At 42.7% G+C, this 27,993-nt stretch overlaps 1 long non-coding RNA gene across 1 annotated transcript; it reads left to right on the top strand.

The window, feature by feature from the left end:
* The first annotated feature begins 943 nt into the window (after positions 1-943).
* LOC138923556 (uncharacterized) lies at positions 944-25,635 on the top strand. Its single transcript, XR_011437290.1, has 2 exons — positions 944-1,099; positions 20,308-25,635. It is a non-coding gene; the product is annotated as an uncharacterized lncRNA (long non-coding RNA).
* The last annotated feature ends 2,358 nt before the right edge of the window (positions 25,636-27,993 follow it).

The following is a 27,993-nucleotide window of genomic DNA, read 5'->3' on the forward strand; positions in this document are numbered from 1 at the left end:
CCATTATAATACAACAATTTGTTTATAAATATTTGTTTATTGTTATGGAGGTAAATTTTTGTTTTGATTTTTTAAATTTGTTGAACAAATAATGCCAGAAAAAAAATGGGAATGGAATGCACATAATCCCACGACCTTTACACACGTGCCATCGTGTTGCACAACAGCGGCAGCTGCGGTAGCCAACATTTATTGCACACTTGCTATGCCTCAGGCATGAACTAAAACTCGAGACATTCTTTCCTTCCATCCTCGTGGCAACCCCATGAGGTAGCTACTTTACTAGCCCATTTTACAGGTGGGGATTTGCAACACAAAGAAATTGTAGTGGATCTTTCACACACTTGTACCAGAGCATAAAGCCAGCTTCTCAGCACCATGGCGTATTTTCCATCTTGTATGCGCTATCCCATTGCATTCATGTATCACGGTTTTCTTCTCATTGGACATTTAGGTAATTTCCACTTTTCACAATTATAGTTAACACACAAATGATCAACTTCATTTAGTGCTTGTCTTAAATTTTCTTAGGATAAAGCCTCAGTCAGACAAAAGGTAAAATCACCTAGATTTGATTACAATGTACAGAGCAGAAAACATTTTTTTCCAAACCAAATTTTTTTTGGACCAAATCATTCTCTGGATGGGTTTAGATAGTCAAACATTTAAAATAATAGTACCTAAAATATTCAAGAAGACATTCCTTATAATCTAGCTCCACCCCCAAATCACTCCAATGAAGGTCACTTCCCAGGCAACCAAGCTCTTCAAGAAAACTTCCAGCTTGCTGATGGCAAAAGTACGTTTCTGCTGTCTTCTCTTAGAATCACCCCAAACAGGAACGGAGTAAGAACTAAAAACGCAACTTCATTTTGGACAATAGCAGAAGACACCTGTAACTTCGAACCCCCGTTGTATCAGCAGAGGGCCTGGGAGGAGCGTCAGACCCGGATGCCTGAAGGCAGAGTTGGCAGTCCGAGGCACCAGCTACTGCTGAAGGTCAGCGAAAGGCAGCAGCTGAAGACGAGAGAGTTATCTGCAAGTCTGAGTAAGGGACAGGCAGAGCCGCCAGAACTCTACTCCTAGTGCCAAGAAGCAGGTAATTCTCTGGTGTGACTGAGTGAAACTGAGACTATGCACGTAAAGAGACGACCTCCAGATGTGGGCTCCCCGGGTGCGGAGGAGGGCAGGCGTGCCGTGCCAGACCAGACCAGACCAGGGATTGGGGGACGGTCTGCATCTGCATCAGGAGCGCCTCCAGCCCCTTGGCCAGGTGAAATCGTGTCATTGTCGTTCACTAATTGACTCAGCAGGGGGCCAATGTTTATGTGTCCTTAGTGTTGAAAACACTTCATATGGATTTATTCAAAAGTCGTGATGGAGTCGTATCAGGAGGTTGAGTTGAACAGAGGTAGGTCGTGAGAGAGTTTTATCTATTCACTTTAACAGGAAATTGTATTGAACATGAAAATATTTGGAAATGTTGAGGTAAATAAAGGATATAGAGCTAAAATGATTAAAAATGGTCGCCTTGAGGGACCCGGATGAGGCAGGAGTATTATACTTGGGGGGATTGCTGTTTTTTCTCATAAGCTTTTAAGTACTAATTAATTTTTACTGATGTGAGTGTATTTCTTTGATAAATTAAAATTGAGGACAAAGGGAGAAATTGCTTGGGCACTTACTTACCTGCTACTTCATTTATGTACCTTATGAGTTGGACTTCCATAAATGGATTTCGTTCAAGCAGGCCACTCATGGAGGTTGCAGATCATAAACAAGAATTGATGATATACTGGGGAGGTAATTGATCGGTCAGTAGCCAGAGATAACACGGATTCCTAAGAGAGGAGTCTGGGCTCCAGCTTGAAGAGCTGGGATGTCTACTGTGGACTTCATTCTGGCCAAGATTCTAAGAGAAACTCTGTGCTAATCCACCCTTTGCAATGCAATCCACCTGATGAGTCACCCATACTGTTGGCAAGAGTCTAACTAACCATCGTTCCAACTAGGAAAATGCTTGCGCCTGCTCTCCGTTGCCATAGAAACAGTGCAGCTCAAGTCTCTGTTGCTTTGGTAACCCACCCCCATTTCCTCACATCACTACCGCTGGGGTATTTTGCTGCCAGGATAATATTCTCTACTGTGGATTGAATGTTAATGGGGCAGTCCTCTATCCCAGCCTCCACCCAGCCCCTCTCCACAGCTCCACATGTTAAGACCTTGTCTAAGTGGCATCTCAATGAGATGTTAATAGACACTCAAATCAGATAGAGAGGAGCCGTGGTGGCGGCGGTGGGAGTGGAGGGGGGGCGGCTCCTTATTACAGTGAAAGAAGGGTTCAGCTCCTAATCCTGAAAAGGGAGGAATGAGAGGCAGGAATGGGGAGATCATCCGTTAGAGGGCCTCAGCTATGTGTCAGGGACCGGAGCCATTTCTCTCAATCAGTAAAGGATAATGATTGTAAACAAAGCTTGTTGGGTAATGAATATGTGGTAGGCAGTGGGTTGAGCACTTTATGTCCATTTAATCCATAATTCACAGAAGAAGGAAAGGGTAAGTAACCTATTCAATATCACACAGATTCAGAATTCAAACTCAAATCTTAATCACTGCACTAAGCTGCCACTCACTCGAGACCAGGGGAAACGAGAGAAGCATCCAAGAGTGTTCTTGCACCAAAAGGGCTTACTCTTCAACTGGAAAAAGAAAGTTAACACAAAGGGGCAAAAAGGAGAAGATAATACCTCACAGGGCGTGATTAAGTGTGAAGTTCAGGTGCCGTGTTCACCAAGAGGCTGGAGTAGGCACAGAATCATAACAGACTTTCCACAGGGATAAAGAAGAAGGAGGGTCCTGCAGACACTGCGAGATCCAGGAGCAAATCTAATACGGCAGAAATCAGGGTCAAGTTCAGGCTCCGGCCCAGAGCAGGCATTTAACCGAAGTCACCTCCCACTGAGGGCAGCCTTTCGGTTGCTCAGCAAAGGGAAAGCTTTCACTCCTCTCCCTGTTCCTTGCGTCCTTAAGCCTTATGGGATTCAAATTGACATGGGGCTGTCTGGCTCTGTTACTCTGAAATACAACAAAATTGAAGCTTTATATAAAATTGTTTGAAATTTTATGGCTCTCAACTTCACAATCCAATAGTTGCATTTGCTTTCCAAGTAGACATTTTTTAGCCACCCCAAGTCCTCATGGCATTAAGTGGAATATAAATCTTCAGAAATAGTTTTTATGGTGTCCTGATTTTTTTTGTTGGAATTATAACGCTTAGACTTGTCCTTGTGCATCTTCTAATTTGCCCCCACTCTCCACCTTTTAACACTCCAGGCCATGACAGTCACGGACAGCAGGCTGGAGACCCCAAGCAGAGCTCTGGTGGAGGCACTGAATTCTCCAAGGAGAATTCAAGCCTCCCCATCGGTGAAGTCTTCTTAAGCCTGAAGCAGTGGTTCTCAGTCCTGAGCTCACTCTAGTCATCTCAAAAAACATAAAAAACGCTCAACTGTCAAAGCCAAATGAATATAAACTCACTTTTAATTTTTATAATATATATGTATGTTATCAGGAAATCTTAGAGGGAAGTGAGGCAAAGGTTCGTCTGAGAGTAGTATCCATTGTTGGCTAAGATGATGGTTTGTGAGACTGTCTACATTTGAATCCAGCTCAACCTCTTTCTGTCCCTCTGTCTCCTTCTCTTTCTCCCTTTCCCAATAGCTCTTCTATCTCCCAATAGCTGTGTGACCTTGGATAAGTCACTTCATTTTCTTAAGCCTCAGTTTCCTCATCTGCAAAATGGGGAGAATAACGGTAAATCACCTTTTGCGCAGATTGAATGAGACTACGCATGTAAAGAGTTTATGGTGGTACCTGGTGCATAATGCTTAGCAGATATTAGCAGTTTTTATTCTTGAAAAAGGGATCCCACTAGGTGTTTCAGGTCGTCAGAAAGACTCCTCTCCCTTAGGGGTTGGCGTCTTTCAGTCAGTCTTAGCCAGTTTGAGCATGCGAACTTTGGAATATGGCGTTTCCCAACTCCTCTTGCAGCTTCTCTTTTAGGATCCTACCTGGATTTGGTAATTCAGACTCTGATGTCTCAAGCTTCTGCCCTTGTTTAATCCTTGCATCCACTCACTTCAATGTTCTACATCCTGATTTTTGTGGTTCTGCTCCTGGAGCCAGGGCTAGATTCTGAATCTTAGTTGCTACCTTGCTCAGCCATAAATTTCTGTCATTCTTGATGGTGAACTGTATAGTGTATTATAATTAACAAGATTGTGGAAGGTATGTAGGGCCCTCATAGGAAGAAATCAGATATCTGAGCATGGGGTGAATTGGGGCTGGCTGCCCCAGAATGCAGAGGAAAATGTGTTAATCAACTACTGTGTGCCTGGTGTCGGGCTTTAGGATTTAGCTTCTAGCATGAATGTATGGCTGGTCTGGAATAGTTTTGTCTGAAGACCAGTCTCCTCATATATGGAAAGTCTTCATCACTAATAGAGCATTCAGCCTACAGCAGCGAGGAGAGAAGGGGACCCACCTCACCACTAGAGTAACAGGATCAATGTTGGTGACCCATGGGGTGACAGGTGGTAATGCCTCAACATAGTCACAGACCCAGTACTTTATGGGTTGCAAAAAAAGAAAACGCTTCCATATCACCCTCAATAAGCTGATGAAATTGTTGGGGATGGGCAAAAAGAATCAGATAATTATATAGAGAATATGTATGCAGTATATATTTGTATATGTATACGAGTAACAAACTCTAAAGGCTACAGAGTTTGAAAGATACTTGACAAAATGTGACAGAGCTGAAACAGAATAGTTTGGGGGCCGAGGTGGCATAGTATTCAAGGTGGTTGTTTATATTTGGTGTTCAAGGGCCATCAAAATATAGTGGGAAGAGCGTACCAATTTAGAGAGATGCAGTTCCATCTTGACACTCACCTTGCTGTGGGAACTGGAACTCGTCACTTTATCTGCCATGTGATATATGAGTCTCCCACAGCTGGGTAAAAACAGATAATGAATGCAAAGGTGATTTGTAAACGTGTAATTGCCATGGAGTCCATAGGTCAGTAACCATTGTGAGTCCATGCCTTGAGTTTCAAGATAGCTGGCCACTCTTTGTACTTGTTCACGATATTGTTAAGGAGAATTTTATTGAGTCTCTCCTTTGTACCCAGAGTTGTCGAGTGCTGAGCAGGTGTGACTGGTGGGCGCTGGGCCCCGTCTCAGGCCTCCTGGAGTGTGCCCAATGGAAGGTGTGAAGTGTCCGGGGGACTGAAACAGCCTCTAACTCGTCCTACTGCTTCTACTTGCTCATGCTTCCCTCAACTCCATTCTCCACGTGACAGACCAAATGGTCTATTTTTCTCTTCAATATAATATTTGATACATTATATATATAACCTATTTATTATATATAACCTATTTTACACATATTTACAATGTGTGTGTGTGTGTATGATAAAACATAATTAAGTGAGCACTCAAAATCAACCATCCCACTTAAGGACTAGAACACAAACCTGGTAACTACCTGTGTGTCCTGTACCCACACCCCTGCTTTCCTCTTCCCAGAGGCAACCACCATCCTGAATGTCATGTCTATCGTTCTCTTTAAAAAGTACCCTTGGGGCCGGCTCTGTGGCCGAGTAGTTTAAGTTCGCGTGCTCCGCTGCGGCGGCCCAGGGTTCGGATCCTGGGCGCAGACATGGCACCTCTCATTAGGCCACATTGAGGTGGCGTCCCACATCCCACAACTAGAAGGACCTGCAACTAAGATATACAACTATGTACTGGGGGCGGGCGGAGGTGGGGGGCGGGGGGTTTGGGAAATAAAGCAGAAAAAAAAAAAGGTTGGCAACAGTTGTTAGCCCAGGTGCCAATCCTTAAAAAAAAAAAGGAAGATTGGCAACAGTTGTTAGCCCAGGTGCCAATCTTAAAAAAAAAAAAAAACAGAAAACAACCCTTTACCCTAGGATCTTTTGAAAAAAAAAAGAAAAGTACTCTTTCATCCCATCTATATCCTCAAATAACATGTTGCTTAGTTTTGCTTGTTTTTGAGCTTTAAAAAGATGGTATCTCACAGCCTGGTCTTCTGAGGTTGCTTTTTAAATTCGTCATCTTTCTAAGCTGCTGTTGTGTATTGTGTGTAACAACACATGTTGTTGTGGATAGTTTTTGTTCTGTCATTTTTACCATCGTATACCCAGTGTGATCTTTAAAAAATTATCAAAATCATATCCCTCTCTGACTAAGAATACTTCAGCGGCCTCCCTCTGAATTTAGGGCAAATCGCACTCTCTACCTCCACTACAAGGCTCTCAGTGATTCATTCAGGTATTTGCAGTCCTTAGGCAGCCTCCTTTATTCTAGGGATCTGCTTCTCCAGGCCAGTCTTGGCCTCTTGGTCCTGTGGATTTTGGAACGTGCTGTCTCCTACCTTCTCCTGCTCCCTCTCTCCTGTCCCTAACTGACCTTGGGAATTCTGGGGCTCCCTCCCACCTCTCCAGTCTCTGCTCTCCCCACTCTTAGACTTGTCTTATGTTTCAACCATACTGCCCTTTCTTTCCAGTTCCTATATGCCCATCTCAGAGCCTCTGCACACAACGGACCTTCTGCCTGGAGTGCCATGGTTCCTTATTCTTGATCTTGTTATCTCCTATCCGCTAGGGTGACCCTGCCTTCTTAGCCATACCCTCTGTGCTAACTAGATGGAGTGGCCGTGTCCAAGTCGCTCATCCTGCTCTTATCATTCTCTTCATTGTACTCAACAAAGTGTGAACTTTAATTATGTTTAATTATTTCTGTGATTATTTAGTTACTGTTCATTTTCCTTTTGGAAATTCAAGGAGGTCAAGCACTTTCTATCTTTTTTTTATTGAAGTGTAATTGACACACAACATTGTATTGGTTTCAGGTGCACAGCATTGTGATTTGACATTGTATGCATTGAGCAATGATCACCACAGTGAATGTAGTTGCCCTCTGTCATCGTACAGAGTTAATACACTATGAACAACTATAGTCTCCATGCTGTACATTCATCCTCATGCCTTATTTATTTTATGACTGGAAGTTTGTACCTCTTGATTCCCTTCACCTACTTTCTCACCCCCCAACACCCCTCCCCTCTGCAACCACCCATCTGTTCTCTGTATCTGTGAGTCGGGTTTGTTTTGTTTGTTCATTTGTTTTGTTTTTTAGATTCCACATATAAGAGAAATCATACCATATTTTTGTCTTTCTCTGTCTGGCTTGTTTCACTTAGCATGATACCCTCAAGGTCCATCCATGTTGTTGCAAATGGCAAGATTACCTTCTTTTTTATGACAATAATATTGCATTGTATATTTATGTACCATATCTTCTTTATCCATTCATCCATCAATAAACTGAGGTTGTTTCCATATCTTGGCTGTTGTAAATAATGCTGCAGTGAGCATAGAGGTGCATGTATCTTAAAATTAGTAGGGTTTTTTTTGATGAATACCTAGAATTGGAATTGCTGGGTCATATGGTAGTTCTATTTTTAATTTTTTTGAGGAAACTCCATACTGTTTTCCAAGTATTATCTATCTTGTTTGCCACCCCCTTCCTAGAACCTAGAACAGTGTTGGCGAAAAGTAGATATTCAGAAAATGGTTGTGGACTGAATACATGGTTGAATGCGTAAATGAGATAACGAATAGATGTATTAATAGGAACCTAGATGGAATGAGCATTTGTTTACGAGATCCATTGCTATAAGCAGCAAAGTCTCTCAGCCTCTCCCTGTTCCTCCAAAAGAGCTCTGACCTTCTCCATCCCGGCCTCCAAATTCCAGATAGCTGCATTTCTGTTGTGTTCTGTTGTGAGAACCATCCTCTGCAGAAGCCCGCAGTTATGCCCCGTAGTGACAGTTGTGCTGCAGGACGCCCTTGATATAAGCGCCTACCCCTGGGGCTCGACTGCTGCCCCCACCTCCCAGGTGTATACCTTGAATTGGCTTCCTCTCTCCAAGGCACTCAACCTCTCTTAATATTTGTGTTTCTCCCTGGAAAAAGAGGGTGTAAATATGGGTATGTGAGGGTTAATTTGGCAGTCTCTTGCTGGAGCCTGAAATGACATTTTTGCTTTGACCTGTCGAGTTCTTGTGACTTTCCAGAAATGGATTTGGGTAATGACTTGTCATTATGAGTAATTAGCATTTGTGGAAGTCTGAGAAGACCTGCCCTTTGTTTTTTAGCTTTGGAAACTTTACTACCCTTTTGACACTTCAATTGAGGTTGCACATTTGGTAAGAGGTGAGATAAAAACATGAAAATAAAAGGTTATCAATCAATGCCTACAATTAACCCTTCACCATCCTGAAAGAAATGAAAGTCTTTACGTTTCTAGATGTATCTAGACATAGCTTCTAGACTAGACCAGTTTTCCTTTAAATGCTATTTGTCTTTCTTCAAGTTAAAATTAGTGTTTATAAGTTGATATCTGGAAGCAAAGAAGAGAGCCATAATTCTCATTTCTTAATCAGTATGTTTCATCATGCACCAGAGGGTCTGTGTCTGCTTACTGCTCTTAGATATTCCTTTTGACTTACGACATTCTGTTGGAACCAGAATGAATCTTGGACTTTGACTTGTCCAGTCCTCTCATTTTACGGATGAAGAAACCAAGGCCCCCCAAAAGATAAAGTGACATTGTTTTTTGGTACTTAATTCTTGGTTTAGAGATTGACCTAGATGATCTTTAAAGTTCTTTCCAACTACATAAAATACAGAGCAAAGTATTTTAAACAGTTCTGGCGTGAGTAGGGATTCTCTGGCCTCAAAGCATTGGTCTTCCTTAGTTCTAAGTCAAATTCTGGCATGTTGGCAAGTGGATTGTCTCAGTTTAGACATAATAAGTACCTTATCTGATCTATTATCAGGGCTGCATCGTGCTGGAGTATCAAGCAAGCACCTGAAAACTGAATGGCAAAAAGCAAACAGTACTGCCAGACTGCATTCCAGAATCAAGAGAGAGTGGCCGTAAGCACATTCACGGGCTCTCACAGGCATCAGAGAAGTCATGAAGGAGGGACATTGTTACTCTCTGTCTTACCAAAGTCACTAAATTGTAAACGGGAATGAGGAAAGTGTGGGAAATAGTGAATCTGATCTTGGTGTCCCTCTGACTAATCCAAACTTGTTGCTCGTGAGTTAGAATAACATCATAAAAGGATCCCACGTACATATAATGCAATCAGCTTCAGATAAAAACCTGGGTGTGGCTTCAGAACTCTCTCCTTCCCTCCTTCCTTTCTTCCTTCTTGTTCCTTCCCCTCTAGAATATGGAAATTAGAATATCTATCTTAAAAAGTTGTGCAAAACCCAAGAAATGATACGTATAAAGTGCTTGGTACCATGCCTGGTATTTAGTTGACAGTTGAGAGCAACTGTATTATTAGCCAAAAGCTTAAAAACTGAGGGTATAAGAAAGGCAGAGGGCACAGAGCTACATTCTGGAGTTCATAAACACCTCTGATCATTGGAAGAGAATAAGACACACTTTCTGGAAAACAAAAAGCACACACATACATATTATACATAAAAGTTGCACTATAACTTCAGAGTTCGTCTTGAAGCTATCCCTGGACCCATACTCATTGACTCTTTTCAAGTCGTGATTTTATTTTTTTAAACGTAAGTACATGATCGTGGTAAAAAATGCAAACGAGACAGAAAAAACAAATATTGAATCAACAGACTAACTAAACTCCCATTGCCTGGAAATAACTGATATTGACACTTGGTGAACGTTTCCAGACATCTCTGTATGAATATATATATATGTAGCAAGAGAGAGAAATCTGTAGAATACATGCTTTTTAGAAAATAAAAGTATTTATATTTAATTTTGTATAAATTTAATAGAAGGGAAAGATGCAAAATTGATGGAATTTCCAAACTTCTATTAAATGCTTTTTTATTGTAGGTATCCTTAATTTCTAAAAGATTAATTGATGGTAAAGAAAATATTATAAAAACTTTAAGAGTTAACTCTATTGTTAATTCGATTAATTGGCCTCTGATCTCGATGTAGAAAATGAGCTGATCATCCTGCTATATTTTTGTCCCTTTCCTCCCTTCACAACTCGATTTTTGTTGGTTACATGGTTGGTTGGTTCAGTTTATCAGAATGTTGTATGTTTATATTCTATACTGGAACCACAATCCCCTCAATAACTTAATGTTTATTCTATATTGGTGAAATCTTGTTAGAAGTTTTTTATAGTATTTATTCTGTTTCATCAGAAGTCAGTTTTGTGGGAGACAGTAGACAGGAGTCTCAGGATATGGATACTATTACATTATTTTAAAGTGGTCCAGGGGACGCAAAATATTAACACAAAGTCCTTGGGCCAATGGATGGGAGGTTAGGATGTAATCTGACCACATTATTTGAGGAATGCAGGTGAGGGCATGAGCACAGGCCTACTGGTCAACCACAGCCATGGCCCGTTGTGCTCCAGGTCCTGGGAGAAGCCATTGGCTGCCACATTCTCTGGAGAGGACCATCTGGTAGACTCCATCCTCAACCTACTTCACCAAGTCCCTTGGAAGAGGCTATTCTTCAAGGCCAGCTGAGCGGGCCCTGTGAGGTGTTGTTATCCGGTCTACTCCTAAACTTATTGCTTGGTGATGCTTGCTATTCTTTTTTTTCTTTTAATTAAGATTATGATAGTTTACAACCTTGTGAGATTTCAGTTGTACATTATTGTTAGTCATGTTGTGGGTACACCACTTCACCCTTTGTGCCCTCCCCCCACCCCCCCTTTTCCCTGGTAACCACCGATCAAATCTCCTTGTCAATATGTTATTCTTTTAATGGTGATGGTCAGAAGGGAGGGGGGATATCTCATCTTTTCTACAAATGCCAAAAAAACGTTTAAAATGAGGCAGTGGACGTGCCTAACCCAGTCTTGGCCACATAGGTGCTGAGTTAATGTTTACTCGGAATGCAAGTCGAAGTAACAGTTTAGTGTTTCATCCACGTTAATCAGCCAGTCCTTGAGGGATAGGGCCTGCTGTCAGCTCCTTGTCAGCATCTACTGGAGGAAGGGCCTGGAGTTTGGAGTGAGGTAATGGGGCCCAGGTGGGGAGAGGAGGAAGCCAGAAAGGTAGACTGAGGTCACAGATGATGGAACTTGTGCTCTTCGTTAGAGGGCTGCTGTTTATCATCAACACGAGGGGAGAAATAGACGTTGGGCACTAAGGTATTTTTGTCGTGCAGCTGCATAAGCAGGCAGCTCATTTTGCATGATTTATAAGGATCTTTCTTGTTTTTCCTTTGAACCTGGCTGACTCTAGGAGAAAGAGCTCCATGCCGAGGGAGTCATTAGTCAAGGTATTCCTCGGAAGAGGCATATCTCCATGGGCAGGGCTCCAGAGAGGTCTCTTGGAGATCCCATCCAGTGTTATCAGTCCTGCCACACAGCAGATCTCTGGAGGTGTTATTAACAACTCTGATGCCTGGGCTCTGCACTAGGAAATTACAAATTCTAAGTTTATCTGTAGAGGGGCCGTGCATGTGTATGTTTGAAAGCTCCCCCGGGTGATTCTATGTGTAGCCGGTATTGAGAACCTCTGAACTCTGTCGACCCTCTCATGGCACAGATGGGGAAAGTGCGGCTCAGAGACGAGAAGGAGCTCCCCTAGTGTCACACAGTTACATTGATTGTCCAGTTGGGACAAGAACCCAGGGGTTCTGACTCCCATGTCAATGTTCTCTGGAATAGCATCATGCCCTATCGTAACCAGACCTTTGGCAATAGTAACTAACCTCTGCTTTCCCCTTCTCACAAGGCTCAAGAGAAATGAACTTCAGCTGTTGCTGCCAGACAACTGTTTATCCACTCCTGCAGTGGGTATTTTAATGAAATTAATTACCATCCAGAATCCTACTGAGAGTTTATCAAGAAATGAACAAATACTCTTTCTTCCCCATAAATAAGAGAAATGACTAGAGGATGTCTCAATATCCTTTGAGAAAGGATATTGTTGTGGCCAGATTGTTTTGTTTAAGGCAGAGAGTTTGCCTAATGCATCTCCCAGGTCTTGTTTTGTCTGGCCTTTGCTTGAGGTATGGCGGGGGGCCATGGAACAGAGTAAAACTAAGTAGTCCCTATACGCTGCCAAATGTGGTATGCTTTTAAAATCAGATTTTGGAAAGTATGCAACTTAACATGGTTCCTTTTTCACCTTGGATGTCAGGAAGCTCAAAGTAGTGATTCATATTTACTATAGTCTAGACCTCTACAATACTATTTTCTGTTTTGTCTCTTTCAATGTCTGTTCCTTATCCTTGAGTCTTGGTTTTATGGGCTTAATGGATGTGTCTTTTGGTGGAAGCTATGTCACATCTTTTGGAAAGTAGTCAGGGGTATAAGTAATAAATGGTCCATAAGGAGTTTGACCCAGCACGGTGTGAATGCCAACAACATCAGCCCTAACGCACAGCATCACAGCCCCTCGTGAATGCGGTGCCTTCCCTCGGAGCTCCTGGCTGGCTGCGGGGTTGCTATTTGAATCGTTCATTCTGGTTGCTTCTTGGATAGGTACAGAAAAGTAGGAGAACCTGCTCTCTCCACTGAAGGGCTTAAACTCTAGGCCCTGCAGTCAAACTTTTCGAAGGGGATGTCTGTTAACTTATTTACATTTCAAATGCCTTCGAAGCCAGTGGAGCATGAGTGAAAATCGGGGTGCAGGGCAGAGGGTGCGAGGGAAGGAGCTGCAGGTGGAGGGGAGGTACCAGGGACAGCGCTGCTCTTAGAAGTCTAGACACTGGGGCTGAGTCCTCTGAGGTCTCAGTCACCCATTTATGAGGAAGCCACTATCCCCTAAGTTGAAGTCCCTGGCAAATTTCCTCATTTTGTAAGTTTTGGGTTGATTAAGCCAAAGTAAGCTCCTTCCATCTATTCTCACTGCACATCTTCCCTGTGGATTTAACAGCAAGGGGCACAGGCCATTTGATATTTACAGTGAAGTTTTGTGAGCAAGGCCAGTCTGAAAGAGTGTCCTTGACAGAGCATCCTTTTTTGCAGTATCGTCATGGCTGGTGATAAAGGAGGAGAAGGGATAGGGCAAGTGCGAACTCCACGCTGAAAATTACCATTCAAAGAGGTTGCTGACTGGTCTTTACCCTCCTAGTTCCATTAATCTAGGATGGTCATTAATATGTGTATTAACATCTACAGGAGCATCTGTCATCATGAGGCGAGGGGAAGGGTGGAATTGTCAGTCCAGGTAGCAAGAAGGAGAGAAAAGAAAGCCTGTGGGTAGGTGTTCTTCTGTCTGTCCACTTGGTTCTCTAGTGAGGCACTCTCTCTGTATTCGTCCCAGGACCATTAAAGTGGCCAACAGCATCTTTAATGAGGTGGGGGCTTTGCCAAGAACAGCTGCTGAGACTTCTCTGTCTTCTGTCTCACATTGAGAACGTGAAGGTAGTTACTCTCACCTCAATCTCTCTCCCAATGTGAGTGACAGCAGACTTCGTTATCGAGGAAATTGTACCCCATTCTCCAGGAAAGAACATCGCTCTCTCCCTCCTCTTGCCTCATTGTCCACCTCTGTAAAAGGTCCTAGAAGCAATTGAAGAGTTAGTCTCTACAGATGGATATGTTGATGGACATATGACAAGGATTGTGCTCTATTATCTAAACACATAACTTGCTTTCCTGGATCCTCATTAAAAGCAACTTTTGGGGGCCGGCTCCGTGGCTGAGTGGTTAAGTTCGCATGCTCCGCTGCAGTGGCCCAGGGTTCGGATCCTGGGCGCGGACATGGCACTGCTCGTCAGACCACGTTGAGGCGGCGTCCCACATCCCACAACTAGAAAGACGTGCGACTAAGATATACAACTGTGTACGGGGGGGTTTGGGGAGATAAAAGCAGGAAAAAAAAAAAAAAGATTGGCAACAGTTGTTAGCCCAGGTGCCTATCTTTGAGAAAAAGCAACTTTTGGGGCCAACTCGGTGGCATGATGATTAACTTTGTGTGCTCTGCTCTGGCAGCCTGGGGTTCACAGGTTTGAATCCTGGGCAAAGACCTAGCACTGCTCATCAAGCCACACTGTGGCGGCATCCCACATAAAATAGAGGAAGATTGGCACAGACGTTAGCTCAGGGCCAATCTTCCTCACACATATACAAAGTGATTTTTATGTGACTTAGATGGTCTATTCTTGGGGTAATGAGAATGTGAGTTTGGGAGGTAGACAGATCTGGACTCAAATCTGTGCCCCCCACCCATCCCCCAATACACACACTAAGTGTGTGACCTCAGATAAATGACTTCTCCTCTCTGAGCTTACTTTCTCATCTATAAAATGGGTATAATCATAGCATCTACTTCATCGGCATGCTGTGTGGAAATAGATGGAATGAAACATGCATGCACAAAGCTTAGCAAAGTTCCTGGCCCACAGTCAGTGCTCAGTAAGGCACAGTGTTATCACCTAGTGTGGATGGAACGACACCCAGAAGTGCTTCTCCGAGGGACCCCTGAGAATCAAAGACATGGATTCTGGCAAACCACTTCCAGGGGGCTTCACAAGCTCAAGTCTCAGCCCTCCACATTTTGCAGAATGGAAGCTCTGAAAATTCCCATCCTATTTGCTATGTCTGTGTGGCTCAGCTGAAGACATAACACGCAGCCTTAAATAGATCTAGAGAAAATTGAGAAGTATGTTAAAATTGGCCACAAAAACAAGCAAAAATCAAGCTCTGTAATTAATGCTCAGGCTTCTGTAGACTGTGAAGTTTAACAAGATGGTCTAAAGGTCAGGAGTGAGACTTACTCAGCTAAACACAGAGAGAGAGGAAGCATCTTGCTGCACGACCGCATCCAAGTCCTTTAACAGGGGACCTCGGGCTGGGGAGTTAGAGGAATTCCAATTAAACCCTTTCATTTTGATTTCTCATTAGATCCTTAGAATATCTGCAGAAAATTAAATTGAACTGGAGACCTCCAGCTGGGAGATTTATCAGATTTAATGTTTTGAAAAAGACTTATTATCTTGTCAGGAATAATTCGAAAATCCAAATAAGAGAAATTGAATCAGTAGAATTTAGGCCTCAAGACAACACGCATTCTGTACAACCAACCACAGCATTTAAACAGCTGGAGTGGCACTTCCAAAGCTGCTGCTCCTGGAAGTTTTGTCCTTCCAAGAGCTCAGCCCTTCCCAACTGTGCCCTCTCCCTCCCCTACCATCACCTACCATTTTTTAAAGACCACAACAGTAGACCACAGCAACTGCGTTAAAACTAAGCCCATATCTGGGTTCCTCACTCTGGCTTCACTTGTCTTCACTGGATGGTGTGCAGATGGGCTGCCACCTCATGGCCTCCAAAATGCTTGTCCCATTCCACTGGGGGTCTTTGGCTGGCTGTGTTCTCCATGTGAAATGGCAGCTGACTGCATCCCTCATCATCTCCTGGGATAGGGGGCTCACTGATAAAAACAATGACACGTGTTTCAAGATGTAATTGGGCTTCTTGTTTTATAGCCTTCCAGCTACAGGCAGCAACTAGATGGAGAGATCTGAGGCCATGCTGTTTTGCTAATCACCAGATCATTCAGGTGAAGTTGGGCTGTGTGTTCGTTCACCGCGGCTTCCTTCCAAATCCCTGTTGAGACCGTGTGGATGCTGGGATTTATCCCATGACTTATGGCTCAGTCCTGAAGGACGAGGTCCCTTTAAGTATCCAAGAGCTCTCCAACCTTCTCTGCTGAGAATGCGCTAGATAGTAGGGAGAGAGGAGAAGGCAGGTAACAAACTTCAAACTTGCCAAATAATGGTTTCTCCAACTCAAGTCATTTAAAGAGTCTCTTTTAGTTTGGAACAGTCTCTATTGGGTAAATATTTGGTCAATTCAAAGCCATTTCCTCTTTCCTCCTCCTCCTGACTTACTTCTGGGTGTAGAGAAAGATTTGAGTCCTCCTGGCATGGAGATCATGACACTAGGTCCACATGCTTTCCACTTTCTCTGATCTTTGCTGTTGGGTGGCTGAGCTGGTTTGATGGCTGAACAGGTATTTGCTTAGATACCACTGTCATTGCCTCCAGTCATCAAGGTCCCACCCTTGATGGCCTCCTTTTCCTAACCCAGGTCTCTGCTCTACCAATAGTCCTCTCTGTATCTTTCTCTTCTTCAAAGAACATGTAGAAACTTCTGGGTTCCCTGCAGCCCACACACAGGCCTGAAAGAGCCAGGTATGCCACCACAGGGTGTCCTATCTGACCCCTCACTCTGAGATGCTGCATCCCCCTATGCCACATTGGGTGTGGCCATGGATGTTTAGTTTTTCCCCAGGCAATGCCCACTGACATATGCTACCTTCCAACCCCCAGCCTCATGGTGATCTTGGCTCCTCCTTGCCTATCAGGATATTTCTACCAACCTCAGCAAAGCTTCCACCCAATGAGGAAGACAGTGGGGACACGTGTGACATCTTCACATTTCTTCTTCCCGTACTTTACTATGGTAGATGGAGTGTTTCATCTCACACTTTCTCTTTGAAACGTCCTTTTCCTATTTCCCAGGTCCCTGAGTCTCATGGTGCAAACCTAATAGCAGAAGGGGAAACATCCTTGCTACACCATGGAAGAAATTCTATGATCTGAGCCTATCAGGTGTGGTTCTTGATGTGGGAGCCTATGACTCCCCATAGGGACCTCCTTACTGTATTTACAATCTGCCTTACTTTCTAGGGGAAATGAATCCCAAGGAGGAAGCTTTGTCACTGAGCAGGGGCTGAGTGTGAGGATGCTCCCTGGAGAAGCTGAGAGCATGACTCTCACTGCCCTTCCTAAGGAAAGGAAGACAGGGACACACAGAACATGAGTAGCTGTGGGTGGGAAGGAGGCCAGGTCTGGCATGATTGGGAGGTTGTGGGAAGGGCTGCTCTGGAGGAGAAAGAGGAAATCAGTTGGCTGTCGACAGGAGAGGACTTTGAGGACAGAGCGGAGATGTTTAAAGGGAGCATTGTGAAGTGTGGCTCCATGTGTGAAACACGAACTGCCCCCTCCACGTCCTGGAAGTAGAACATTGTGGACTTGGATCTGGTGACACAGCACTGTGGATTTGGATCTAATCTGGAAGTGTGGCAGCTGGGCTCTGCTTCAGGGTGACCATGGAGCGAGGGCCAGGGCCACGCGTAGGCATTCAGTCACGTTGCAGTCCCATTTCCATCTCCCTGTGTTCTGCACCTAAATGAACTCTGGAGATTGAGGAGGTCTGCAAACACTCCTGCTTCCCTTGATCGATCCTCTTTCTTTTTGCAGGGGGAATTTGTCCATACTTTTTGTTGAGCTGTTTTTATGTTTGTCACCCTTCTTTCAGATAACAAAGTTTTAAAATTTCTTTCCCTTTATCAGTTAGCAAGTTTGCAAATATTTACTGAATGCCCATTTTGTAGCAGGTAGCCTAGGAGAGGGCAATGAACACAACAGGCACAGTGGCTGTCCCCATGTAGTTTTGTGAGAAGACAAACATTAAAAAGAGAATTACTACAATCGCAACAAAAAGAATAAAATACCTTGGGATAAATTTAACCAAGGAAGTGAAAGATCTATACAATGAAAACTACAAGACCTTCTTGAAAGAAATCTACGACGACATAAAGAGATGGAAAGACATTCCATGCACATGGATTGGAAGAATAAACATAGTTAAAATGTCCATACTACCTAAAGCAATCCACAGATTCAACACTATCCCAATCAGAATCCCAATGTCATTCTTTACAGAAATCGAACAAAGAATCCAAAAATTCATATGGGGCAACAAAAGACCCCAAATCTCTAACGCAATCCTGAGAAAGAAGAACAAAGCCGGAGGCATCACAATCCCTGACTTCAAAACACACTACAAAGCCACAGTAATCAAAACAGCATGGTACTGGTACAAAAACAGATGCATAGATCAATGGAACAGAATTGAAAGCCCAGAAATAAAACCACACATCTATGGACAGCTAATCTTTGACAAAGGAGCAGAGGGCCTACAATGGAGGAAAGAAAGTCTCTTCAACAAATGGTGCTGGGAAAACAGGACAGCCACATGTAAAGGAATGAAAATCAACCATTCTTTTTCACCATTTACTAAAATAAACTCAGAATGGATCAAAGACCTAAAGATTAGGCCTGAAACAATAAGTCTCCTAGAAGAGAATATCGGCAGCACTCTCTTTGACATCAGCTTCAAAAGAATCTTTTCGGACACCGTAACCCCTCACATGAGGGAAACAATAGAAAGAATAAACAAATGGGACTTCATCAGGCTAAAGAGCTTCTTCAAGGCAAATGAAAACAGGATTGAAACAAAAAAACAGCCCACTAATTGGGAAAAAATATTCACAAGTTATTTATCCGACAAAGGGTTAATCTCCATAATATACAAAGAACTCACACAACTCAACAATAAAAAATCAAATAACCCAATTACAAAATGGGCAGGGGACATGAACAGACATTTCTCCAAAGAAGATATGTGGATGGCCAATAGACACATGAAAAGATGCTCATCATCACTAATTGTCAGGGAGATGCAAATCAAAACTACACTAAGATATCACCTTACACCTGTTAGAATGGCAAAAATATCCAAAACCAAGAGTGACAAATGTTGGAGAGGCTGTGGAGAAAAGGGAACCCTCATACACTGTTGGTGGGAATGCAAACTGGTGCAGCTACTATGGAAAACAGTATAGAGATTCCTCAAAAAGTTAAGAATAGAAATACCTTATGACCCAGCCATCCCACTACTGGGTATCTATCCTAAGAACCTGAAATCAGCAATTCCAGAAGTTCCAGGCACCCCTATCTTCATTGCAGCATTATTCACAATAGCCAAGTCATCGAACCAACCTAAGTGCCCAGCAACTGATGATTGGATAAAGAAGATGTGGTATATATATACAATGGAATACTACTCAGCCATAAAAAAGGACAAAGTCATCCCATTCATAACAACATGGATAGACCTTGAGAGTATTATGTTGAGTGAAATAAGCCAGACAGAGAAAGACGAACTCTGTATGACTCCACTCATAGGTGGTAGTTAACATATGGACAAAAAGAACTGATCGGTGGTTGCCAGGGGAAAGGGCGGGGGGGAGGGCACTAGGGGTGAAGTGGTGTACCTACAACATGACTAATAATGATGTACAACTGTATTTTCACAAGGATGTTAACTTTTATAACCTTAATAAAAAAAAAAAAGAGAATTACTAGACAATTTAGTGGATTCTGTATGTGTGAAGTGCTGCAGTAGAGGAGATGTCGGGGTGCCTGGAGGAGGTAATCAGGAGACTTATCATCCTCCAAGGGGTCAGGAGAGGCTTCTCAGAGGAAAGGGTATTTGACTGAGTTGTTCTGAAAGATGAGCGGATATGAGCTAGGGAAAAAGAGGAGGAAGAACATTCTAGAAAAGGGACCAATAAGTCAAAAGTTTGGAGGCAAGAGAGAGCACAGCATCTTCTAGGACTGAGGCTGTCCAGCATGGACAAAGCCTAGGGAATGAGGGGGGCAGTGGTAAGAAGTGAAGCTATAGACACTGCCAGGGCCTGCCTTGATGACAGGGTAGCACAGAGCTAAGTGCATAGGCTATGGAGTCAGAAAGTCTGATTGCCTGCCTCCCAAATGGGTGACCTTGAGAAGTTAGTCTCTCCAAGGTTGGCTCATCTGTAAAACCAGGATGATGTACCTGACTCATGGCCTTATTCTGAGAATTAAATGACATGATCCACAGAAATCACTCAGCACAGTGCCTGGCACATAGTAAGCACACGAGAAATGCTACGCATGGTCTTATAGCCACAACGAGGAATTCGGATTATGTTTTCAAGGCAATGGGAAAGCATCAATGAATTTTAAGAAATATTTTATGGTCTGTCTTGTGCTTTTTGTGTGTGTGTGTGTGAGGAAGATTAGCCCTGAGCTAACATCTCTCTAGTCTTCTTCTACTTTGTAAGAAGGTCACTGCCACAGCATGGCTGACGAGTAGTGTAGGTCTGTGCCTGGGATTCAAACCCACAAACTTGGGGCCACTGAAGTGGAGTGTGCTGAACCCAACCACTATGCCATGGGGCCAGCTCCCATATGGTCTATCTTGTATTTTTAAAAGCATTATTTTGGCAGCTGAGAGGAAAGGGGGTTGGAGGAGAAGAGGAAATATGAGAGGCCAATGAGAAGGTTGTGGTAGATATGAGGGGTTGACATGTTCAGTGTCTAATTCGTCTCCCTCAAATATGCCTTCTTGTACTGCAGAAGATCAGGTTCCAGTTCAGTTTCTGGAGCAGATAAGATTCCATGAGCTGCATGAATCTTGGAGATTCAGAAGATGGTCTCAGCCGGCAAGATTGGTCATGGCCATTGGCTTTTTCTGAAGCAGCAGTCCAGCGTCAGTCATCAGCAAAATGGTGACAAGAGACAGCTTCACTGGCTTTGTGATCCCTGGATCTCATCTAAATTGACGTTCTTAAAGTCAGCAGTTTCAGTGATGGCTCCCTGATTCTCCACCTTCCTGACTGTGGTAGGAGAGCAGTTCCCCTGCTGGGCTCATTCTGTCGTGTTGTTCTCGATGCTATTTCTGGAAGCCTAACTCAGAGCTTTCCAGTCCTTCCAGGATTGTGCGAACTCCTTGTTTCCTGTATTAAATTCTTTTATACTTAAGAGCTAAAGTGATTTCTACTTCCTGCAACCAACTCTCACTTTGTATAGAGATTATAGATATAGATAGGTTATTGCAATACTTCAGACAAGAAGTGATGGCTAAACCAATGTACTGTCATGGGGGATGTACAGAAGGGGATATATATGAAAGATATTTAAGAGATTGAATTAATAGGACTTCATGATTGATTGACTACAAAGTTGGAGAGGAATAACAACTGACGCATAAATTATTGACTTTAGAAATTATGTGGGTGGTGGTGCTATTTCTTAAGGCTACCGAGATTGGAGTTGGAGAAGTTTGGGTAGAAAACTCATGCATGTAATTCTGGACATATTCTGTTTAAGGCATATTTAAAGTATCTACATGGAGATGTGACAATGGCTGTTGAATATAAAAGTGTGGAGTTCAGGGGAAAGGCCTGGGCTGGATATTTAGGAATCCATTGTATAGAGATGGTGCTTAAAGCTTTAGAAATGCATATAGTTGCTTAGGGCGCACGCGGAGTGAAAAAAATTAGGTTCCAGACAGACTTTGAGGGATACCATCACTTAATGGGTGTTGAAAAGAAGAGGAACTGAAAAAGGAGCTTAAAAGGAGCATCTGGACAGGCAGGGAGAATACAAAGAGAAAGAAGCCAAGAAAAGAGAATGTACCAAAAAGGAGGGAGAGGAGTCAAAGTAGGATGGGAACTGAAAGGTGTCCCTTAGATTTAGCAACATGGAAGTCGGAGGTAAAGTGGCAGGGGAAGAAAGCAGATTGAAGTGGGTGGAGAACAGAGTAGGAGGTGAGGGAATGGAGGAGATACATGTACACAGCACCATGGGGCAGCATTCACCAGCTCATATGCCAGAAAAGCTCAAAATAACAATAAGGGGAGCAGGCACATCCTTGAAGGGCTCCCTTCCGGCCGTATCTTGAGTCCTCCAAAATCTCTAATCTTTCCGTAATGTAGACCCTTTATATTCCACATATGAGGGAGAAACGTAACCGTGAAAAAATTATTTATAAACTCCAACCACTTACTGCTGAAGGTTGGCTAGGAAAGAGCCGAGGCGGGGGAGGGGGTAGCTGAAAAAGGGGTGGGGTTGAGGGAAGTTTTCTTTTTTAAGAAGGGAAAGGCCTGAGGTTGTGTCAGTCCTGACGGAAAGGAGCTGAGAAAAAGATAAAGTTATTGATCATGCAAGGTTCCTGGGAAGACAGAACAGCGTGGGGTCCAGAACACAGGAGGAGGCACTGGCCTTGAAGAGGAGCAGGGATCACTCAGTTCCAACAGGCGGAAAGGAGAGAGAAAAAGCCGATGGGTATCTTAGGTCAAGTTCCCCAGAAGCAGAGCCTGATATGGGGATTTTTGTGCAGGTGGTTTATTGAGGGAGTATTCTCAAGAAGAAAGTGTAAGGGAGTACAGAAAGCAGGATGTCACAGGGCAGAGGATAGGCAAAGGTGTGGTTTCAGAAATCCAGCCTTAAGTGATCCCTCAGGGAGCTCTGGCATGTGAACTGCTCCCACTGAGTTTGTCTGTCTTTGAGGCAAGGGGGCTGAACTTCTATATCCTTGATTCAGCCGTTAGCCATCGGCTGTCCTCTTAGAAGCGGAATGGGTTGCGTAATTTCCCAGGCATCTTTGGGTGAAGCAGCTTCCCTAATCCAAGGGCAATCATCCAGAGAAGGGTGCAGGTGTGAGCCATTAGCAACCAGCTCCCACAGCAGCGGAGGAATGGGTGCACCTACCTGTAAAGGAGATCTCGGAGGAGCCCCAGTAGCAGATGCTATAGTGCTGGTGCAGGAAGATTTGCATATTTGGTTTCAAGGATAAACAGCAAGTGAGGAGGCAAGGGAATCTGAGATTTAAGAAGATGAGAAAAGTTTGAAAATAATAGGAGTAACTGACCTGGAAAATGTAGTAGGCTGCCTGCACAGTTGGGGTCAGTGACCATGAGTTTCTAGTGGCACCATGAGCCACCTCACATAATTTTCTCCAGTGATGTCCAGCAGTCCAGATACAGCCATGGAGCAAGCAGTTAGATTCATTTGGGCAGGAGTCAGGGTAGGTGCTTTGAAAAGAAAGAAAAGAAGGGAAGTTTAGGCACTAGTTATGGTCCTTAGGGTCTAGCTGGCCTAGGGAGAAGAGGAGGAGACTGATGGAGAGGGAGAAGAAAGATAAGAGTCAATGGCTGAAAGTTTCCATGAGGTTGGAGATTAGGTCTGGCGAGCGGTTAAGGGATTGTTGAGCGAACCAGCTTAAATGATAGATCTTCATGCGTGTACAGAGAGCTCTTTGAACCTTTGATCTGATAGAGTGGACGATGGGAAAGGATGGCTCATTTGAGCTGAATACCATAGTCATCAACGAATAAGGCTGGAAATGACTGAGAAACAGAGGGAGTGGCAAAGTGGTATGGAGAGTATTGCAGCTAGAAGGCACATACATCCAAAGTGGCAAGATTGTACAGTGAGATTCCTTTCTTTGCGGATCCCCTAAATCTTGTAGCAGGATTTGGTGATAAGGCAACCTCCACCATCCAGCACAGCCTTCATTGTTCCTGACTGAATAGGCCTCTTACACACCAGGCTCCTTCCATAAGCTGTGATCATTTGGGTTTCTGTTTCTGCTGTTCCCTGGAACTTAAACTCCATCGTGTTTTTTTCTCCTTGAGATATGGTGAACTCCACTCTGTACTGCATTTAGAAGGGAGAGCCATGGAACTCTGGTCCAAGATGGGCATTGCAGCCTCAATGGAGCCTTGTGTCCTCAGGGTCAATACCAAAGTGGCATGGCTTTAGGCCAGTTTTCTTTTGGTGATAATTTAGTGTAAACACCATGGCTTCAAGTGCTTTTGGAGCAAGTAAAGCTCCTTCCTTTCTCCTCACCCGGGAAAGGAGGCAGCGTTCTCAGGATTTCGGGACTGGACTTTAGGAGCCGACTTGCGTGATCTGATCCCCAGCTCTGAATTTCTACCTCTCCAAGTGTGTTTCCTCCTCTGTAAAATGGGGCCAATTATACTACTTTCTTAATAAGTTTTTGGTAAGGAATTGACACATTATGGCTCCTACCACAGTTTCTGGCACATAGAAACTCCTCATTAAAACTTATCCACTAGTATTTGTACAGCAGTCCACCTCCCTTAGTAAGTGGTGGGGTGTCATGGAAATATTCGCCTTTGGAATCGGTATGGGTTCAAATCCCAGCTTCTCCATTTGTTGGTCGTATGGTCTGGGTAAATTACTTACATCTTAGAACCTTCGTTTTTTCATATGTAAAATGGGGTAAACTCATAGAAGCAAAGAACAGAATGGTGGTTGCCAGGGGCTGTCAGGAGGGGGAAATGGGGAGTTGCTAATTGACAGGTATAAAACTTCAGTTATGTAACACGTGTAAGTTTTAAAGATCTGCTGTATGACGTTGTGCCTATAGATAACGATACCGTATTGTACACTTAAAAATCTGTTGAGAAGGTAGATCTCACGTCGTGTTCTTACCACAATAAATAAAGAAAGAAAGAAAGAAAAGTTTTAAGTTGTCAATGCAAAAAAATGGGGGTAATAGGAGCTTTATAAGGATGAAATGAGATAACGTATACAGGAAGGTGCGTGGTCAACTACTGTTCGTGCCATTTCTGTTATTTCTGCTTGGAAAAATAACAATGTTAATACTGCTGACAAGAACTAGTTAACTGGATATTTGGTACTAAATCTAAGTTAAGGCCTTTTGACCAATGTATCTCAAGATTTTTCAACATTGAGAGTGAACAGAAGAAAAAGAGCTTTTACTCATATTTCAGAGTTTGAGAGAAATGGATATTGCTGCAGTGTGGCGCCCCTTATTCTGGTTGACTGTAAAAGCCACAAGAGTCATTAGAGTCCACCCAGCTCACGCGTCCTTCACACGTGGGAGCTTTGGCCTCCAAGGATAGTGGGACTGCCTTAGCGTTGGGGCGGTACCTGTATTGTGATGGTCTGCTGTTTAAATGTGTATCACAGCCACCCAAGCCTGGCAAATAAATTACTGCCAAATCAACTATGTAAGAAAAAGAGCCAATGTACATCCATCAACGAGAAAATGACAGGGATTTCACTAACTCAGAGAAATCTTCCCACCAAAGGCACTGGACACTGAACAATTTGGCGGGTAGGTGAGTTTTTCTAATTGTTCTTTGAGACAATTCCCCCCGCCTGATGGACGTCTACAAGCGGACGGGCTCTCAGCATGGGGACCCATGGATATTTCTGACCAGCGGGGGGCGGGGAGGGTCTCAGTGTATTTTATCCCGGAATATAAGGATGGAAGGTACTTTCTCCAGGAACATTTCTATTCTCATCTTAAATACTTTGTTGACCTGAGATGCATCTCAAAGGCAGGAATCACTATAAAAGAAATACCATGTCTAAAAACACTCGTTTATAAGATTCCCTGGCAGGAAATCTCCGTTTTGAAGCCTATGATTGTTTTATTTTTCTTCACCCAGAATGGGCTGTCACTCAAATCACACGCCGCACGTCCGAATCATCTACACACCTCTTTGTACTCCACCACGCCCATGTTTTATTCATCAGCACCTGCTTCTCTGAGTGTCATGGATGCTTGTTTTGCTTAAAGTAACTTCCTTTCAGCCTTTTATCAAATAATCTCCAATCCCCCCTTAATAATTCGATGGGAAAAGCCTGGAGATGGCGTTCTCCACAGTGTGAGAAATATGCCAATGATTTCATTTGAATTGCAGCAATGGACTGTCTACCTTTGCAATCAATGATTTTCTTCCTTCCTTGGGCAACAATAATTTTTTATTATAAGTGGTGTTCAACAAACTCAACAACAGTCCCTGGTGATTTTCTTTAACAGCAGCCATATGGAACTGTAATTTCAAAGTCCCTCTGAACTCGTTCAGTTTTATGCTGTCGGATTAAATGTCAAAGTTGTCTTTGTACCATCTGCAAGATTTCTTCTATTCTGAATACTCTTATTTGCTCTCAGATATCTGGTGAATCGTTCTGTGCATTTTTCACTCGTATTAAATTTCTAACTTAAAGGAAGCTGTTCAACATAATTTATTTTGCTGCCTCTAGTTTTCATAACATGGAGTGAAATTGATTCCCAAGTGTCAAGAACTATACAGCCAGACCAACAGGGAAGAAAGCTTGATTTTAGAAAGCATCACACATATCCCTTAGGGTCCTAATGAAAACATCTCATGATGTCTGAAAACACATTGGTTTATGTTTTTTCTTAATCTCCACCAACAGAACAGAGTTGAAAGTAATGTGCCTGAGAAGGTTTAGGATAAAGAGCATTCTTGAAGATAGCAAATACTGGACATAATTCAAATATTTATCTATAGAGAATTGGTCAAACAAATATAGTAGCCCATGCTATGGACATACAGTCCTTAGAGAGAATGCAATGTGTCCAAAGCATTAAAGGGGTAGATGAACTTTTTGTTAGCAAAATTATAATATACGAGAAGAAAATAATAGATATAAATCTTTATGCAACAAATAAGCAAAGAAATATGTATAATAGGGGCCAGCCCCATGGCCAAGTGCTTAAGTTCATGTGCTCTGCTTCAGTGGCCTGGGGTTTACCGGTTTGGATCCTGGGTGTGGACCTACGCACTGCTCATCAAGCCATGCTGTGGTGGCATCCCACGTAGAGAACTAGAATGACTTACAACTGGGAAATACAACTATGTACTGGGGCTTTGGGGAGAGAAAAAAAAAGAGGAAGATTGGCTAAAGATGTTAGCTCAGGGCCAATCTTCCTCACCAAAAAAAGAGAGGAAGAGCTGGTAGACAGCAGAATGGGAGGGGCTTTGGAGAATGTGCATGGTTCCAAAAAAAAAAGTAAAACCAGAAATATGTAAAATAGAAATGTATGAAGAATTTGATAAAACTATATTAGTATTGGGAGGCTTTGATCCAGAGCTTTTGGAATTTGACAGGTCAATTAAACAAAACACAAGAAGGGTATAAATGATATGAATAACATAATCAACAAACTTGAAGTACATTTGGCATACTACAAATAGAGAATACATGGTCCTACTTTTTCTTTTGCTTATTTCCATAAATCATTTGTAAAAATTGGCCCTTTACTTGGTTACAAACAAATAAAAGTCTTAATAAACTCTCCAACTACAAATATTTTAGGCCACGTTTTTGGACTATAGTACAGTAGAAAGATAAATCAATGAAATCACAATCTCCTTACCAAAAAAATCCCACTTTGAAATTTAAAAGGAAAGTTTAAAATAATTTTTGCTCAAAGAAAAAATCACAACTGAAGTTAAAATTTATTTGGGATTAAAGATACTTAAACTATTTATCTCAAAACCTTCAGAATGATCTTTCTAAAGTACAATCAGAATGTCACCCTTTTGCTTAAAACACTTCAACGGATTTCTAAAATAAAATTACTGGAATAAAAATCCAGACTTCTTCCTACAGGCTTCATGCGCCTACATAGCTTGTCTTTCTGCCTGGAAGCCTCAGCACTTACCTTTCTCCCTGCCGCCAGCCCCTCCCCCCACACCACCTTTCTTTACACCCGGCAGAGTGCCAAGGTCACTCTCATCTTAGCTTCCACTTTTTCTTCTCCCTGAAAGTTGCTTCTTCAGGTCAGCGCTATCCAATAGCACATCCTGTGGTGATGGAAATGTTTTATATCTGTGCTGTCCAACACAGCAGCCACTAGCCACGTGTAGTTATTGAGCACCTGAAATGTGACGAGAGCAGCTGAATAACTGGATTTTAAATTTAATTAAACACTTTTAACTTATTAAAATTTAATTTAAGTAATTAAATTTGGTTAGCTAGTGGCTGCCCCTTTCGACAGAGCAGCTCTAAACCTTTGCCAGGCTGTTTCCTTTCATTCACATTTCATTCATTTGTATTTCAACAGAAATATTGCCTCCTTAAAGAACCTTTCAGCAGGTGATCAAATAAATTGTTGTGGTTTAGTCTTGGTAAGTTGTGTGTTTCTAGGAATTTACCATTTCTTGTAGATTGTCCAGCTTGTTGGCATACAATTATTCACAGTATTCTCTTTCAGTCTTTTTTATTTCTGTGGCATTGGTTGTAATGTCCCATTTTTCACTTCTGATTTTAGTTATTTGAGTCATCTCTTTTTATTTTATTTTTTAATATATATTATTGAGGTCACATTGGTTTATAACATTATATAAATTTCAGGTGTACATCATTATATTTCTACTTCTATATAGACTGCATCGTGTTCACCACCAAAAGTCTGATTTCCATCCATTGCCACATACATGTGTCCTTTTC

The sequence above is a fragment of the Equus caballus genome, chromosome 3 (assembly GCF_041296265.1).
Source record: "Equus caballus isolate H_3958 breed thoroughbred chromosome 3, TB-T2T, whole genome shotgun sequence".
NCBI classification, from domain to species: Eukaryota; Metazoa; Chordata; class Mammalia; order Perissodactyla; family Equidae; genus Equus; species Equus caballus.